The 16,500-nt window shown below is 38.3% G+C and overlaps 1 protein-coding gene and 1 non-coding gene across 2 annotated transcripts in view; both read left to right on the forward strand.

The window, feature by feature from the left end:
• The window catches only part of C29H9orf85 (chromosome 29 C9orf85 homolog), a 61,128-nt gene that overhangs the window by 35,870 nt on the left and 8,758 nt on the right, over positions 1-16,500 (forward strand). The window lies entirely within an intron of this gene.
• LOC133049047 (U6 spliceosomal RNA) lies at positions 4,752-4,858 on the forward strand. The gene has a single exon (XR_009691205.1). It is a non-coding gene; the product is annotated as a U6 spliceosomal RNA (small nuclear RNA).

Genomic DNA, 16,500 nt, shown 5'->3' on the forward strand with positions numbered 1-16,500 from the left:
TTAAAAGAGGAAAGAGTTGAAAACTGTGTATTTGCTAGAGAGACGGAGAGGATGGCCATGAGGGGAAGGGGAAAAAAATGCATGTCACCTATTAGTAATGTGTGAACAATGGGATGCTGATACAATACTACCGTTTGATAAGATAATTTTAAATGTCATTGAGTATACAAAGCTTTAGGTCTTTATAGAAATAAAGTGAAAGGCTTATAAAGATAATGTTTAGTTTTTTATAGCTTTTCATCTCTGTAAAAGCAATAAGATGAACTGCCATCCTTGTTTTACACTCTGCCCCTTAATCAGAGGTCAGCGTAGTTGTACCAGGATTTCCCCATCATTTTGGCTCACATCTTTTGATTTTAAAGCAAGAAATTGCTACTTCCAGGTGGAGGACTGTTGTGGTGCTATGACAGACTTCTCCCTTGACACCTGAATAGTATAATCATTATTAAGATTACTATTAGATGTAAGAATTGTGGTTCAGGACAGGACTAAATCTTTTTGTATTAAACCTCATTTTTCAAGAGGAATTCCCTGGTGGTCCAGCGGTTAGAATTCTGCACTTTAACTGCCCAGGGCATGGATTCAGTCCCTGGTTAAGGAATTAAGATCCTGCGAGCTGCAAGGCAAGGCCAGGAAAAAACAAACCAAAAAAACCCCTCATTTTTCAAGTGCCATGTTTCTTACTTTTGAAAAATAAAAACCCAAAGATAAATTAAAACCATTTGTTACCATTCCTGGTCAGTCCCAAGCCATTCATGAACACTGTAAATAATTTTAGGTGTAGAGCTAAAAGTTACTGGAAAAGCAAGAAATCTTAAAAATGTAAAGTGATTTGTATAACTCTCAAAGAAGAAGGAATCTTGATATTCTTCACTTAAAACTCATTTATAGACATTTATATTATTTTCCAGGTACTAGAAATACAGATGTTTAAAAACTGCCCCCTTCCTCAAGTAATGTAAGGAAATGAACTCTTACATATACTCCTTTCTTTTTTTTATTCTGGGCTCAGAGGGATTAAATGTCTACCCAAGATAAGAAAGTAAAGCAGATGGAGTTAAGATTCAAATGCAAATTGTCCTATTTCAAAAGCCCCGTATTTTTACTCTCCCACAGCAAATTCTCAGTATTTTATTATTCACTTAAAAAGTCCTTTAAAAAAAAAAAAAAAAAAAAGTCCTTTCTCCCTCTTCACCTGAGCCCAATATTAAATTTAATAGAAGTCATCTATGTTGTTTATGGAAGTTTCCAACTTCTGAGTCCAACATATATAGCCCTGCTTTTTTTTTTTTTTGAAATAACATGTATCTTTGGACAATAGATTTTACTTTCAGGTCCTGAAATGCCTAAGCTGTTACCTAGAAACTTCTTATGCCTTGTGTTTCAGGTAACCAAGCAACCTTTTTCTCCTGTTAATTTCAAAATGTGGCACGCTAATACCCACGTTGGTGTTAAAATCTCTAGCCTGCTTTCTTTTCTCTTTCTACCCATTAAAAAACAAATCACCAGTTTATGTAGTATTAGCTCATGTTTAACATTGCCATGGTATTAAAAGAGAAAGGAGAAGCTAGTATAAAATAGCAACAGGCCACAAACAGATTAGAGTCTGGCAGGGACATCTTTGGTTGTTAAGACCAGAGCATCTGTGAGGGATGCTACTGGTATGTAATAGGTAGATGCCAGGTATAGGCTTAGCATCCTACAGTGTATAGTACAGCCCCACGACAAAGATACATCTAGCCTGACATGTCAACAGTGTCTTGGTTGTTGCATACAAAATAGATGGATACTCACAGGGTCAAGCCACTGAAACTTCATGTGTATTTTAGTTCAGTGGTTTTCAAACTTTTCAGCTATAGAATTTTTTAATGAAACAAAAGCTTACCCCAGAGTCTATAGAATATGATAGGCCAAAGTGGAACTGTCCTGAATGAAGAGAGGGGAGTCAAGACCTTATATGCCATAAGAAGAATGTTGATTGAAGATAGATTTCACCCTAAAAATATTTCAAGTAAAGAGGAGAACTGGTGTAACATATCTTAGAACCACATTGCTGTGGGGATGTCTGGACAAGTAGTTTCAGGACATGTGAGTACTTTATGCCTAAAAACACTGCTACAGTCACTCTTCCGCATCCTCACATCCAGCTATTGAACTCCTTACTTGATAATTGTGAAGTGTGTTGCCTCTTAATTTTTATCTCCACAGACCGCCCTGGTACAACCCTTATCTCTTCATACTTCATTGCATTACATAAATGCATTGTCCTCTGTCTCACCTCTATTCCCTTGGTCCAGATGAATAAAATAGTGTTTTCCAAAGGTTTACATCACATCAATATTTCAGGGCCCTTGTGGGGGAAGAGTTGGGTCTCCAGTAGCAGGGAGCTAAGTGGAGCTTTGTCCCCTTAGAAGTTTTGCTTTTATATGTTTACTGTTTTATGTTATACTGGAGCATAGCCAGTTAAGAGTGCTGTGATAGTTTCAGATGGACAGCAAAAGGACTCAGCCATACACAGAAATGTATCTCTTCTCTCCCAAATTCCTCTCTGTTCGAGGCTGCCACTTAACGCTAAGTAGAGTTCCCTGTGCTATACAGTATTAACTTTTTATTGTTAAAGGGAAGAAGTATCGTACTCTTAAAATTCTGTCTTAATAAAGAGTACCACTTCCCTCATTTTCCAAAGAAAGCAAGTTAATGCAAAAAGAAAGCCCCAGGTATATCCACTAGCTAATGGTTAAATCATGACAGTACCTAGCACTCATTCTTTGGTGCTAAATTATTGTATTTGTCCATCAGCTGGCATTTATTACTTGCATTTTTTCATTGAGCAAACACCATAACATGAATCTCCTTTAACCAGTTAAAAGCATGTTTTAGATAGATAGATTCCATTTGTAAGTATCCCAAGTTGTGCATGCTTTCAGTACTTAGGAACTGAGCATATTTAGTTCACCATGAGGTACCTGGAAAATAATGTTTGCAATATGCAGTGGTCAGTCCAAATTGAGCCCTTATTCCTCCATATAATCTGAATTTATAGTATCTGAAGATCCATTATTTAGGTGGCTTATTCTACAATCCACATGTTTTAAAACATTTTGCCTTGCCTCTCTTGATGTATTGTAAAACTGAGCACATTTATCAGTTCTTTCTACTCCAGAAGCATAGCTTATATTTTTAAAACAAACCTTTGACAAATCTCTGAGCCATCATTGGCATAAAGCTATAATGCATGCAAGGGAGAAATAGATTCGGGGCTTCCTCGGTGGCTCCGTGGTAAAGAATCTGCCTGCCAATGCAGGAGACACAGGTTCGTTGGGGAGAATCCCCACATGCAGCTAAACCCTTGCACCACAGCTACTGAACCTGTGCTTTAGAGCCTGGGAACCGCAGCTGCTGAGTCCAGGTGCCTCAACAACGGAAACCCAAGTGCTCTAGAGCCCAGGAGCCGCAATCTGATTATATAATCAGATTTTCCTTATTTAACCTCCAAAAACCAAGGAACCTGCCATGGATTTGAAAGATAATTTAGTAAAATTTATATGTTACTTTGGGGATTCCCCGGTGGCTCAGTGGTAAAGAATCCACCTGCCCAGGCAGGAGACACAGGAGATGAGGGTTGGATCCCTTTGTTTGGAAAATCCCCTGGAGAAGGAAATGACAAGACCACTCCAGTATTCTTGCCTGGGAAATCCCATGGACAGAGGAGTCTGGCAGTCTGTGAGGTTGCAAAGAGTTGGATACGGTTGAGCAACTGAGCACACACACACATTTGTGTGTGTTAGAAACAAAATTCTCTCGAGGAAGAGTCCATGGTAATGATGGAGGATATTACCCCAAGCATAGTTCTTTTCTGACAAAGAAGTGGGATTGCTAGGGATAACAGGCAGGAAATTTGGTTCAGTTTGCAGTTATTTTGAATAGCAACTTCACTGTATTAGACACTGTGCTATAGAAAATACCAAAATGACTCCCTGATATTAAGAAATTCCCAATCTGTTAGGGGAAGTGGGCCCACAGATAACTCATCGACAGATTGCAAGTGCTAGGTGTAAGTAAAAGGACACAGAGACCCAAAGGATGCAAGTTAAGACTGCTGAGGAGTAATAAAATGAAAACAGGAGAGATAAATCTAGAAAAGGTAGTGGGTGCTGTAAACAGTGGAGAAGGCAACGGCAACCCACTCCAGTACTCTGGCCTGGAAAATCCCATGGACGGAGGAGCCTGGCAGGCTATAGTTCATGGGGTTGCGAAGAGTCCAGCAGGACTGAGCGACTTCACTTTCACTTTTCACTTTCATGCATTGGAGAAGGAAATGGCAGCCTACTCCAGTGTTCTTGCCTGGAGAATCCCAGGGACGGAGGAGCCTGGTGGGCTGCCGTCTATGGGGTCACACAGTCAGACACAACTGAAGCGACTTAGTAGCAGCAGCAGCTGTAAACAGTGTTTACTGGAAACACTATGAGGAAGGCACCAGGGAATGGAGGGAAAATGGACGAGAACCCCCTGTTCTCTTTGATGGACATGCAGATACTTAGGAACTGTCTATATGTCTTGTTTTGGATTCTACATAAGTGGCCATTTGTTCATTCATTTAATCTGTGTTGCCTGTCAAAAGAAGATCTGCTTTGTATATACATTTAATGAAGAGAAAACAAGATAGAATTTTGGTTTAGTTGTTGGATGTCTAGCCTTAAAAAGTGTGTTGATTAGTATTTCTTTGATTTTTTTTATAAAAATAAACATTGGTGCTTGCTTCGGCAGCACATATACTAAAATTGGAATGATACAGAGAAGATTAGCGTGGCCCCTGCTCAAGGATGACATGAAAATTCGTGAAGCATTCCATATTTTTTTGTAAAGTAATTAGCCTCCAACTAATAAAAACAAATGGAAAAAAAAACATTAAAAAAAATAAACATTGTTATGTACTATGCGATGATCCTGTACTTCTTCATTGACTACATTAAAGCCTTTGACTGTGCAGACCACAACAAACTGTGGAAAATTCGTAGAGATAAGAATATCAGACCACCTAACCTGCCTCCTGAGAAACCTATATGCAGATTAAGAAGGAACAGAACCAGACATGGAACAACAGACTGGTTCAAAATTGGGAAAGGATTATGTCAAGTCTGTATATTGTCAGCCTGCGTATTTAGCTTATATGTAGAGAACATCATGTGAAATGATAGGCTGGATGAGAAGCACAAGCAAGAATCAAGATTGCTGGGAGAAATATCAACAACCTGAGATATACAGATGATATCAGTCTAATGGCAGAAAGTGAAGAGGATCTAAAGAGCCTTTTGATAAGGGTAAAAGAGGAGAGTGAAAAAGCTGGCTTAAAACTCAACATTCAAAAAGCTGATCATGGCATCTGGTCCCATCACTTCATGGCAAATAGAAGGGGAAGGAACGGAAACAGTGGGAGATTTTATTTTCTTGGGCTCCAAAGTCACTGCAGATGTTGACTGCAGCCATGAATTTAAAGGTTGCATGCTCCTTGGAAGAAAAGCTATGACAAACCTAGAAAGCCTATTGAAAAGCAGAGGCGTCACTTTGCCAACAAAGGTCTGTGTAGTCAAAGCTATGGTTCTTCTAGTAGTCATGTATGTATGTGACAGACCATAAAGAAGACTGAGTGCCGAAGAATTGATGCTTTCGAATTATGGTGCTGGAGAAGACTCTTGAGAGTCCCTTGGACTGCAAGGAGATCAAACCAGTCAATCCTAAAGGAAATCAACCCTGAGTATTCATTGGAAGGAATGATGCTAAAGCTGAAACTCCAGTATTTGGCTACCTGGTGCCAAGAGCTGACTCTGGAAAAAACCCTGTTACTGAGAAAGACTGAAGGCAGGAGAAGGGGGCGACAGAGGGTGAGATAGTTGAATAGCATCACTGACTCAATGAACATGAGTTTGAGCAAACTCCAGAAGACAGTGACAGGGAAGTCTGGTGTGCTGCAGTTCGTGGGGTTGTAAAGAGTCAGACACAACTTAACGAGTGAACAACAAAATAATCAGTCCCTCCATATATACCAGTGTATGACAAGAAATTATATACATATGTATATATGTGTGTGTGTATCTATACATACAGATATGTAGTATTTATGTATGTACACACACACACACATACAGAGTGTGAACTTAACCTCTTTGTTTTAGCTCTTCAGCTCCAGCATTTTTTATAATAGTTTGAGGCTCTTTTAATAGTTTGGTTAATCAGTAATTTAAGAGTTGTGTCACCACATTCCAAGAGTATTAAAATGCCCTAGAGTGGAGTTTTAGTCACAGGCCATTCTACATCATATCATAGTACGGTGACTGTAAACCCTGGCTTTATTATTGCCCCGAGCTTTAGTCCCTCAGACTAAAGTCCTTAAGCTTTAGTCCTCCTCATTAAGGAGAGTTTCCAGGACTGTCATCACTTGCGCACCTGTTTAAAAAGCCTACTTTTTGACATTAGTATAGATTGATATAGCAAGCTTTTATTTTAAATTGCCTGCTCCAAATAATCGTTTTGAGCAGTAATTTCCATTTTCTCTTTTTTCTAAATTACTGTTGGTCGGAGGTGAATATTTTGTACTCTTTTAAGAATTATTCTAAGTCAAATCCATTGCAATAAGAAGAGGTAATAAAATATCTCCACTTATTTCAAATACATTAATTATGAAGACAATTAAGCTTCTTCTACTCAAAGTTCTTGAAATCTGTGGATATTGTTTCCTTAAAAACATTTTCTAAGTAGCATATGATGTAATTCCTTAGTATGGTTTCAGATTCTTTTTATGTTAGCACAGATTACTTTGAGCCACTATAGGAACTTTCACTTTATAGATCTCCGTCAATGTTCAGTTCAGTTCAGATGCTCAGTCGGGTCTGACTGCTTGCGACTCCATGGACTGCAGCATGCCAGGCTTTCCTGTCCGTCACCAACTCCCGGAGCCTACTCAAACTCATGTCCATTGTGTCGGTGATGCCATCCAAGCATGTCATCCTCTGTCATCCCCTTCTCCTCCTGCCTTGAATCTTTCCCAGCATAACAGTCTTTTCCAATGAGTCAGTTCTTCGCATCAGGAAGCCAGATTATTGGAGTTTTAGCTTCAGCATCAGTTCTTCCAATGAATATTCAGGACTGATTTCCTTTAGTATTGACAGGTTGGATCTCTTTGCAGTCCAAGGGACTCTTAAGTGTCTTCTCCAACACCACAGTTCAAAAGCATCAATTCTTCGGCACTCAGCTTTCTTTATAGTCCAACTCTCACATCCGTACATGACTACTGGAAAAACCATAGCTTTGGCTAGACGGACCTTTGTTGGCAAAGTAATGTCTCTGCTTTTTAATGTGCTGTCTAGGTTGGTCATAGATTTTCTTCCAAAGAGCAAGCGTCTTTTAATTTCATGGCTGCAGTTACCATCTGCAGTGATTTTGAAGCCCTGGAAAATAAAGTCTGTCACTGTTTCCATTGTTTCCCCATCTGTTTGCCATGAAGTGATGGGACCAGATGCCATGATCTTCGTTTTCTAAATGTTGAGTTTTAAGCCATCTTTTTCACTCTCCTCTTTCACTTTCATCAAGAGGCTCTTTAGTTCTTCGCTTTCTGCCATAAGGGTGGTGTCATCTGCATATCTGAGGTTATTGATATTTCTCCTGGTAGTCTTGATTCCAGCTTGTGCTTCATCCAGCTCGGTATTTCTCATGATGTACTCTGCATATAAATTAAATAAGCAGGGTGACAATGTACAGCCTTGACGTACTCCTTTCCCTATTTGGAACCAGTCTGTTGTTCCATATCCAGTTCTAACTGTTGCTTCTTGACCTGCATACAGATTTCTCAGGAGGCAGATCAGGTGGTCTGGTATTCCCATCTCTTGAAGAATTTTCCAGTTTGTTGTGATCTACACAGTCAAAGGCTTTGGCATAGTCAATAAAGCAGAAGTAGATATTTTTCTGGAACTCTCTTGCTTTCTTGATGACCCAGTGGATGTTGGCAATTTGATCTCTGGTTCCTCTGCCTTTTCTAAATCCATCTTGAACATCTGGAAGTTCACGGTTCACATACTGTTGAAGCCTGACTTGGAGAATTTTGAGCATTACGTTACTAGCGTGTGAGATGAGTGCAATTGTGTGGTAGTTTGAGCATTCTTTAGCATTACCTTTCTTTGGGATTGGAATGAAAACTGACCTTTTCCAGTCCTGTGGCCACTGCTGAGTTTTCCAAATTTGCTGACATATTGAATACAGCACTTTCACAGCATCATCTTTCAGGATTTGAATAGCTCAACTGGAATTCCATCACCTCCACTAGCTTTGTTCCTAGTGATGCTTCCTAAGGCCCACTTGCCTTTACATTCCAGGATGTCTGGCTCTAGGTGAGTGATCACACCATTATGATTATCTGGGTCATGAAGATCTTTTTTGTACAGTTCTTCTGTGTATTCTTGCTATCTCTTCTTAATATCTTCTGCTTCTGTTAGGTCCATACCATTTCTGTCCTTTATTGAGACCATCTTTGCATGAAATGTTCCCTTGGTATCTCTAATTTTCTTGAAGAGATCTCTAGTCTTTCCCATTCTATTGTTTTCCTCTATTTCTTTGCACTGATCTCTGAGGAAGGCTTTCTTATCTCTCCTTTCTCTTCTTTGGAACTCTGCATTCAAATGGGTATATCTTTCCTTTTCTTCTTTGCCTTTAGCTTCTCTTTTCTCTGGCATTTATTTGTAAGGCCTCCTTGGGCAACCTTTTTGCCTTTTTGCATTTCTTTTTCTTGGGGATGGTCTTGATCGGTCTGTGTGAGTTTCTATTATTTTCCCAGGAAGGGTGGAGTCGCACAGCTCACTGTTTACGAAAGCACCTAGTCATCTCGTGTGAGAGTATTACAAGTGGAGCTGAATTATCATAAAGGTTAAAGTATAATAATAAAACCAGGAAATGAAGGCAGTACCAGAGAAGTTGTGGCAGAAAGTCTGTTCCAGAAATACTAAAAATATCAGATCAGTTCTTTTCCAGTTGATGTTTATTGTCTAAATCAGTGGTTCTCAAAGCTTTTGTTCTCAGGACCTCTTTCTTTATATTGTTAAAAATTACTGAGGACCCAGATAGCTTGATTTATATCAGCTTTTATGGATTATATCTAATGGTATTTATTAGATATAATATTTATTGTTTTAGATATGAAAACTGAGACTTAAAAATAATTATCTTATAAATAATGTGAATATAAGCAACCATTAAAGGTTAATGTCTTGTTCCTAGTGCAGGTTGGAAAAGAATTTCCAGACATGAAACAGAATGAGAGGGAAATAAAGTTCATTAGAATAGGAGACGCTGTTAGAACAGCAGGCCAGCTCAATGGAGAATTGACGTTGAACAGTGGTCCTTGGTCCGCTTTTATACACATGGTTCAGGGAGCGGGCTAGGGGTCTTGCGGGTCATTTGCTGACTGGATGAGGCACGTACACTGGGTGGGGGAAGAAGGGGGAGCCCTTGTGGGTTAGGAGGAGAGACAGGTTATACTGCTCAGGAGGACCTGAAATCCCTTAATAATTACAACATGGGGGAGGGAAGGGCGATAAGGGTCTGGTTTTTCTGTTCCTGCATTCCAAGACCTTTCTTGGTTTTATCTGCTCGTTTGTCCTTGAGTCACCACATTTGATACTAATCATTTTTTATGAAAAATAACTTTTGAAACAAAAATATTAGTGAGACAAGTGGCATTGTTTCATATGTTTATGAATTTCATTAGTGTCTGACTAGTAGAAGGAAAATGAAGCCATACATTTTTAAAATAGTATAGGTAAATATTAATAACCTTTTCCAGATAATTATAGAAATTCATCTTTGATACAGTGTAGAATCTGAAACCATATCAGTAAACACTTCTTATACTAAAATCCATTGGTCTGTCTTGCAGTTGAGTGGATCTTTCACCCATGCATGGTTTTGTAACATCATGCATTTTGCTAGTTTGGAAATACTAATTCATTTAATTATACAGATCTTGCAAATGTTGCTGTGTTTTATTATACAATTTAAAATGTTGTGTTGAAACTGCAAGGATGTCATTTAAAAGTGTGGGTTTTTCATTTTTGCTAGTTAGCTGTGGGTTTGTGGAGGTGACAAATACAGTGATTACTAATACAGTTTGCTGCTGTCTTTGTTCATGCTAAGTTTCAGCACTTTTAGTAACTATTATAAAAAATGAGACTCAAAGAAGTTAAAGTGACTTTCAGTGATTATATGGCAAGGATAAGTCAAAGCTAGGCTAGATCTAGTTCTCTTGCTTTCCAAATCAAAATACATAATATTTTCTAGTATTTACAGTGATCTTGAAAATAAAATTTTATCTCTTGAATTTTACTCTTAAGTGTATAGTAAACATTTTTTAGCTTTTATTTTGTTTTTGTGTTTTTCATCATTAAAAAAATATGGTAACATTTTTTAAAAGTGTACTACTGTGTCCTTTATTAGTGTAAGGTGAGTGCAGAGAAAGAGAGGGAGCCGGGCAGTCAGGCAAGAAAAGGGAAATTTATTAGAGGGAGGTGGTCTCACAGCTTTCAGAAGATAGGCGCCAGTGGGAAAACAGAATGTCATTTGGGCAATTTGGTCAGTCTCACGGATCACAGTGATTTTATTCTTAGTTTGCAAGGTCAACATAATGAACTGTCTTATCAATGAGACCCCACGTGGGCCCTATCAGTTAGTAAGCGTGGTTCATAGTAACCCGTTTTATTTGATCAAGTTCCACTAAAATGGTTAGTTGTGGTGTGTGCATGGACAAGATTTATTGTTTCTGGGAATTGTAGTCCATGAAAATATGAAAAGAAGGTGAAGCCACCATTATTTTAACATCTCTGCAGTTCTCTTAGTAATGAACTCATAAAGTATTCAAAATATAGCTATTTTCAGGGGAAATTAGGTAAAATTTATATTTAGGTCAATTTCAAGTTTTTCGTTACTACTTGTTTTGTAAGAAAAAGTACTCAGGAGTGATTATCTAACTTAACAGGTATTTTTAAAGAGGTCTCAAGATACTGCACAAGTTCTATGACAACTTGGAATGTATATCCTTTATCATTAAAATAATGTCTAAACCATCTTGTGCTTAAGATCAAGATTCTTAGGCTGGACAAATGTGATGTAGGAGAAGAAAAACGCTGAAACTCAAATTGCTTTTATATCTTCTCTCTCTCTACTCCCTGTGAAGACATAAAGCCTAGGTTAAGAGGTTTGAAAGCAAAGAGGCACAAAGATCTCAGGTCTGTGATTGAGAAACTTGAAGGTTTTAAACATATAAAAAATGTATACCTTGCAACAAACATTTTACATTTATGAAAAGGAAACATTTTAAAAATGTGCCTATGTGTGTATTTCCTTATAAGATAGGTAGATTTATGTTCACTACCCTAATACAACCTGTTTTTCCAAATGGATTTAAATTTGAAAAGAGCATAATTGCTTACAGCAACAAAATTCCTTGACTTCTCAACCAGCTTTGGGCTTATTGGGAAATCCCCCTATCTAGGCAGTAGTACTTTGATGTGGACAAGAGTTCTCAAGTGCTTAGGTGCATAAGAATTTCTTGAGGAGTTTGTTAACGAACAGATTCTTGGGACCCATCCTCAAGATTCTGATTATGTAAATAATGGGTGTAGCCCAGGGATCTGCATTTAAATATGCTAGGCCAGTGTTTGAGCCAGTGCCAAAAGTCACTGTCTTGAGGATTAGATGGTCCAGAGAGTGTAGAATCTGCTCTCCTTTGACTCTGGATTCGAAAACAGGATATCCCATTTTCAAGCCTATTTTACATGTAAATTTTAACATTAACAGTTCTATAAATACAGTTTTATCCTTGAATTAGCAATTTGAATACTTAAGGATTAGTTTACCCCAGGAGTCCCTGTTATAAAACAGCATATTCATAGAAATGAATTTCTTTGAAGCCTCAGAAGAACCTAACCAAAACAGTTTCTTTAAAATTATTTTAAAAACTTTAAAAAATTGAAGTCAAAAATTACTCAGATTTTTTTCTAGTCGATTTGTATTGGTAGGACTTTGTGTGTATTCTAATAGCATGAAATTTTAATCTAACTTTTATTTCAAAGTAATTAAGTAAAGCTGTTTGGAAAGTCAAAACACGAGCATACCAAATAACTTAGCAAACAATTTTCAAAATTGTTTTCACTTTGATTGTGAAGACTTTTTCTTTTTAATTCTAATTTATATTTCCCAAAGCTCTAACATGCAGTAAAATGTACATATTGTAATAAACAGTGTTAAAAAACAAAATTCAACTGAGTGACTTTTAAAGATTTTATTGACTTTGTCTCATTTAGAAGATGGAAAGGATCTGTGAGGAACTGTAGAAAATGAAAGACTTTTGTAGGTAGAAAGGAATGGTAACAAGAAAGTCACACTAGACAGAAAAGCAGGTTGGTTATTGCAGAGTCACTTTTCTTTAGGGGATAACAAGGGTCTTATCAGGCTGAGTACCTAGCTTGTGCTGATCAGACAATTCATGATTGATTTAAGGGGCTTCCCCAGGTGGCTGCAGTGGCAAAGAATTTTCCTCAGGAGACATGCATTGGATCCCTGCATAGGAAAGATCCCTTGGAAGAGGAGATGGCAATACACTCTCTAGTATTCTTACCTGGACAATTCCATGTACAGGGGAGCCTGGCGATCTATAGTCCATGGATTCACGAAGTCAGATATGACGGAGCATGTATTCAGGATTGGTTTAAAATTCCATTTCTGGGAGAGCCAAAACTAAATTAAGTCTCAGTTTGATGATTTGGGGGCCTTCCCTGGTGGCTCAAATGGCAAAGAATCTGCCTCCAGTGCAGGAGACCAGGTTTGATCTCTGGGTCAGGAAGATCCCCTGGAGAAGGAAATGGCAACTCACACCATCGTTCTTGCCTGGAGGATCCCATGGACAGAGGAGCCTGCTGTGCCCCAGTCCGTGGGGTCGCAAATAGTTGGACACGACTGAGTGACTAACACTTTCACCTTTGATGATTTGGGGCTTGGCCTAAGTAAGTCTATTTGGGGGCCAGTTGTTTTGTTTTAACAACAGTTTTGTAAGTTTTGACAAATGAATGCATTTGTGAGACTGACATCACAGTTAAGATACAAGACAGTTCTATTACCCCCAAACTTTCCTTTATGCCACGTGGTATCCTGCTACCCCTCTCCCAGTCCCTGGCAAACGCTGATCTGTTTTCTTTCCCCATACTTTTGCCTTCTTGCAGAATGTCATATATAGGAATCACATAGTATATGGTCTCTGAGGCTGACTTCTTTAACTTAACACAGTGGAGTTGAGAGTCATCCGCATTGTTGTGTAAATCAGTGGTTAGGCCTTTTGTTGCTGGGGAGTATTCCTTCAGGGTGTATCACAGTTGTTCGTCTGTCCCCTGGCTGATGGTCATTTAGGTTTTGCTAGTTTTTGGTGATTGTGAACTATCCTGCCATAAACATTCATGTGCAGGGTTTTGTGTCAATGTATGGCCTCATTTCTCTTGAGTAAATATCTGGTAGTAAGCTCGCTGGGTTTATGTTAAGGGTATGTTTAGAATAAACTGTCCAACTATTTTCCATAGTGGCTATATCATTTGTATTCTCAATAGCAGTGTGTGAGAGAGTTCCAGATGTTTAGCATCCTCATCAATACTTAGGATTGTCAGGGTTTTTTTTTTCCCCCTTGAAGTCTTCTTTTGTTCTTTTTAAACCATAAGTGTGGATAGCTATATCTCATTTTGATTTTAATTTGCATTTTTTGATGACCGGTGATTCTAATCTGGTTCCTGTGCTCATTTTGCATCCTTATTTCTTTTTTTCTATACATATATTTAGCTCATGTTTTTATTAAGTTGTTTCACTTATTACTGAATTTTGAGAATTCTTATATATTGTAGGTGCAAATCGTTTGTCAGATATGGCTTTTACAAATGTTTTCTGCCAAATTCTGACTTCTGTTTTATCCATTTAAAAGTATCTTAAAGTGGAGAAATGTTTTATTTTGGTGAAGATCTGTTTCATTTATCAGGATTTATTAATTATTATTTTCTTGTAGGTAAAAAATCTTTGGTTAGGATCACAAATACTTTTTTTTACTGTGTTTCCTTCTAGAAATTATGTAATTCCTGGTTTTATATTGCATTTATGGCCCATTTTCTGTTAATTTTATGTATATCCAACTGCTCTGTGGTCATTTGTTTAAAAGTCTGTCCTTTCTCCATTGAACTCCCTTTGTACTATGTTGAAAATCAATTGATTATATATGTTATAGTCTGTTCTGTCCCATTAATCTATGTGTCTATTTTTTACCAGTACCACACTACCTTGATTACTACAGCTTTAAGATAAATGTTGAAATCCAGTCTTAAGAGTGTCCCTACCTTCTTTTTCTTTTTTCAAACTTGTTTTGGCTAATATTTTTCCTTTGCTTTTTCTTGTAACTTTAGAATCAGCTTGTCAGTTTTATTTCTAATACTTTTTTGGTATATTCCATGAGATTTTCCTACATAGTGATTTTTTTAAAAAATGAAGACAGGAAAATTCCCTGGTGGTCCGGTGGTTTGGACTTGGCACTTTCACTGACATGCCCTGGGTTCAATCCCTGGTCAAGGAACTAAGATCCTACAAGCCCCGTGGCACGACCAAAATATAAATAAATACATTTTTTTAAGTGATGAAAAATGAGGACAGTTTTATTTCTTGCTTTCCAATCTGTGTGACTTTTATTTCTATGTTACCTTTATTGCACTGTCTAGCACCTCCAATGTGTTTTTGAAAAGAAGTGATGACTGTTCTTGACTTTGTGAGGAACATAGTCTTTTATCATTAAGTATGATATTAGCTATAGATTCTTTGTAGATGATTCTTACTGGATGAGGAAGTGTCTTTCAATTCCTAGTTTGCTGAGAGTTTGTATCATGAATAGATATTTATTGTGCAGTCACCCAGTCGTATCCAACTCTTTGAGACACCATGGATGCAGCATTCCAGGCTTCCCTGTTCTTCAACATCTCCTGGAGCTTGCTCAAACTCACGTCTACTAATTGGTGATGTCATCCAACCATCTCATCCTTTGTCATCCCCTTCTCCTCCTGCCTTCAGACTTTCCCAGCATCAGAGTCTTTTCCAGTGAGTCGGCTCTTCTCATCAGAAGGCCAAAGTATTGGAATTTCAGCTTCAGCATCAGTCCTTCCAGTGAATATTCAGGGTCGATTTCCTTTAGGATTGATTGGTTTGATCTCCTTGCAGTCCAAGGGACTCTCAAGAGTATTTTCCAGCACCACAGTTTGAAAGCTTCAATTAAGTTTTGTCAGATACTTTTTCTGCATCTATTTAGATAATTATGTGGTTTTTCATTCTTAGAACATTGATTTGATGAGTTAGCATTTATTGATTTTAATATAGAATCAGCCTTTAATGCACTTGGATAAACCCCACTTGAGCGTAACTGTATCCTTTTTACATATGACTAGATTTTATTTGCTAACTCAGTTTCATACTCATTTTTATTAACCAATACTCGTCTGAAATTTTGTTGTTATCTTCATGTTAGGGTCTCATCAGTTGGGGACTGCTTCTATTTTGTTTCTGGAAGCACTTGTATACAGTTAGTACTATCTTTTAAATGTTAGTAGTTCAGTTCAGTCGCTCAGTCGTGTCCGACTATTTGCGACCCCATGAACCACAGCACGCCAGGCCTCCCTGTCCATCACCAATTCCCGGAGTCCACCCAAACCCATGTCCGTTGTGTCAGTGATGCCATCCAACCATCTCATCCTCTGTCGTCCCTTTCTCCTCCTGCCCTCAATCTTTCCCAGCATCAGCGTCTTTTCAAATGAGTCAGCTCTCTGCATCAGGTGGGCAAAGTATTGGAGTTTCAGCTTCAGCATCAGTCCCTCCAATGAACACCCAGGACTGATCTCCTTTAGGATGGACTGGTTGGATCTCCTTGCAGTCCAAGGGACTCTGGGGAGTCTTCTCCAACACCACAGTTCAAAAGCATCAATTCTTTTGCACTCAGCTTTCTTTATAGTCCAACTCTCACATCCATACATGACTACTGGAAAAACCATAGCTTTGACTAGAGGGACCTTTGTTGGCAAAGTAATGTCTCTGCTTTTTAATATGTTGTCTAAGTTGGTCATAACTTTCCTTCCAAGGAGCAAGCGTCTTTTAACTTAATTTCATGGCTGTAGTCACCATCTGCAGTGATTTTGGAGCCCCCCAAAATAAAGTCAGCCACTGTTTCCCCATCTATTTGCCATGAAGTGATGGAACGGGATGCCATGATCTTTGCTTTCTGAATGTTGAGATTTAAGCCAACTTTTTCACTCTCTTCTTTCACTTTCATCAAGAGGTTCTTTAGTTCTTTTTCACTTTCTGCCATAAGGGTGGTGTCATCTGCATATCTGAGGTTATTGATATTTCTCCCGGCAATCTTGATTCCAGCTTGTGCTTCTTCCAGCCCAGCGT

Source organism: Dama dama, chromosome 29, assembly GCF_033118175.1.
Source record: "Dama dama isolate Ldn47 chromosome 29, ASM3311817v1, whole genome shotgun sequence".
Taxonomy (NCBI): Eukaryota; Metazoa; Chordata; class Mammalia; order Artiodactyla; family Cervidae; genus Dama; species Dama dama.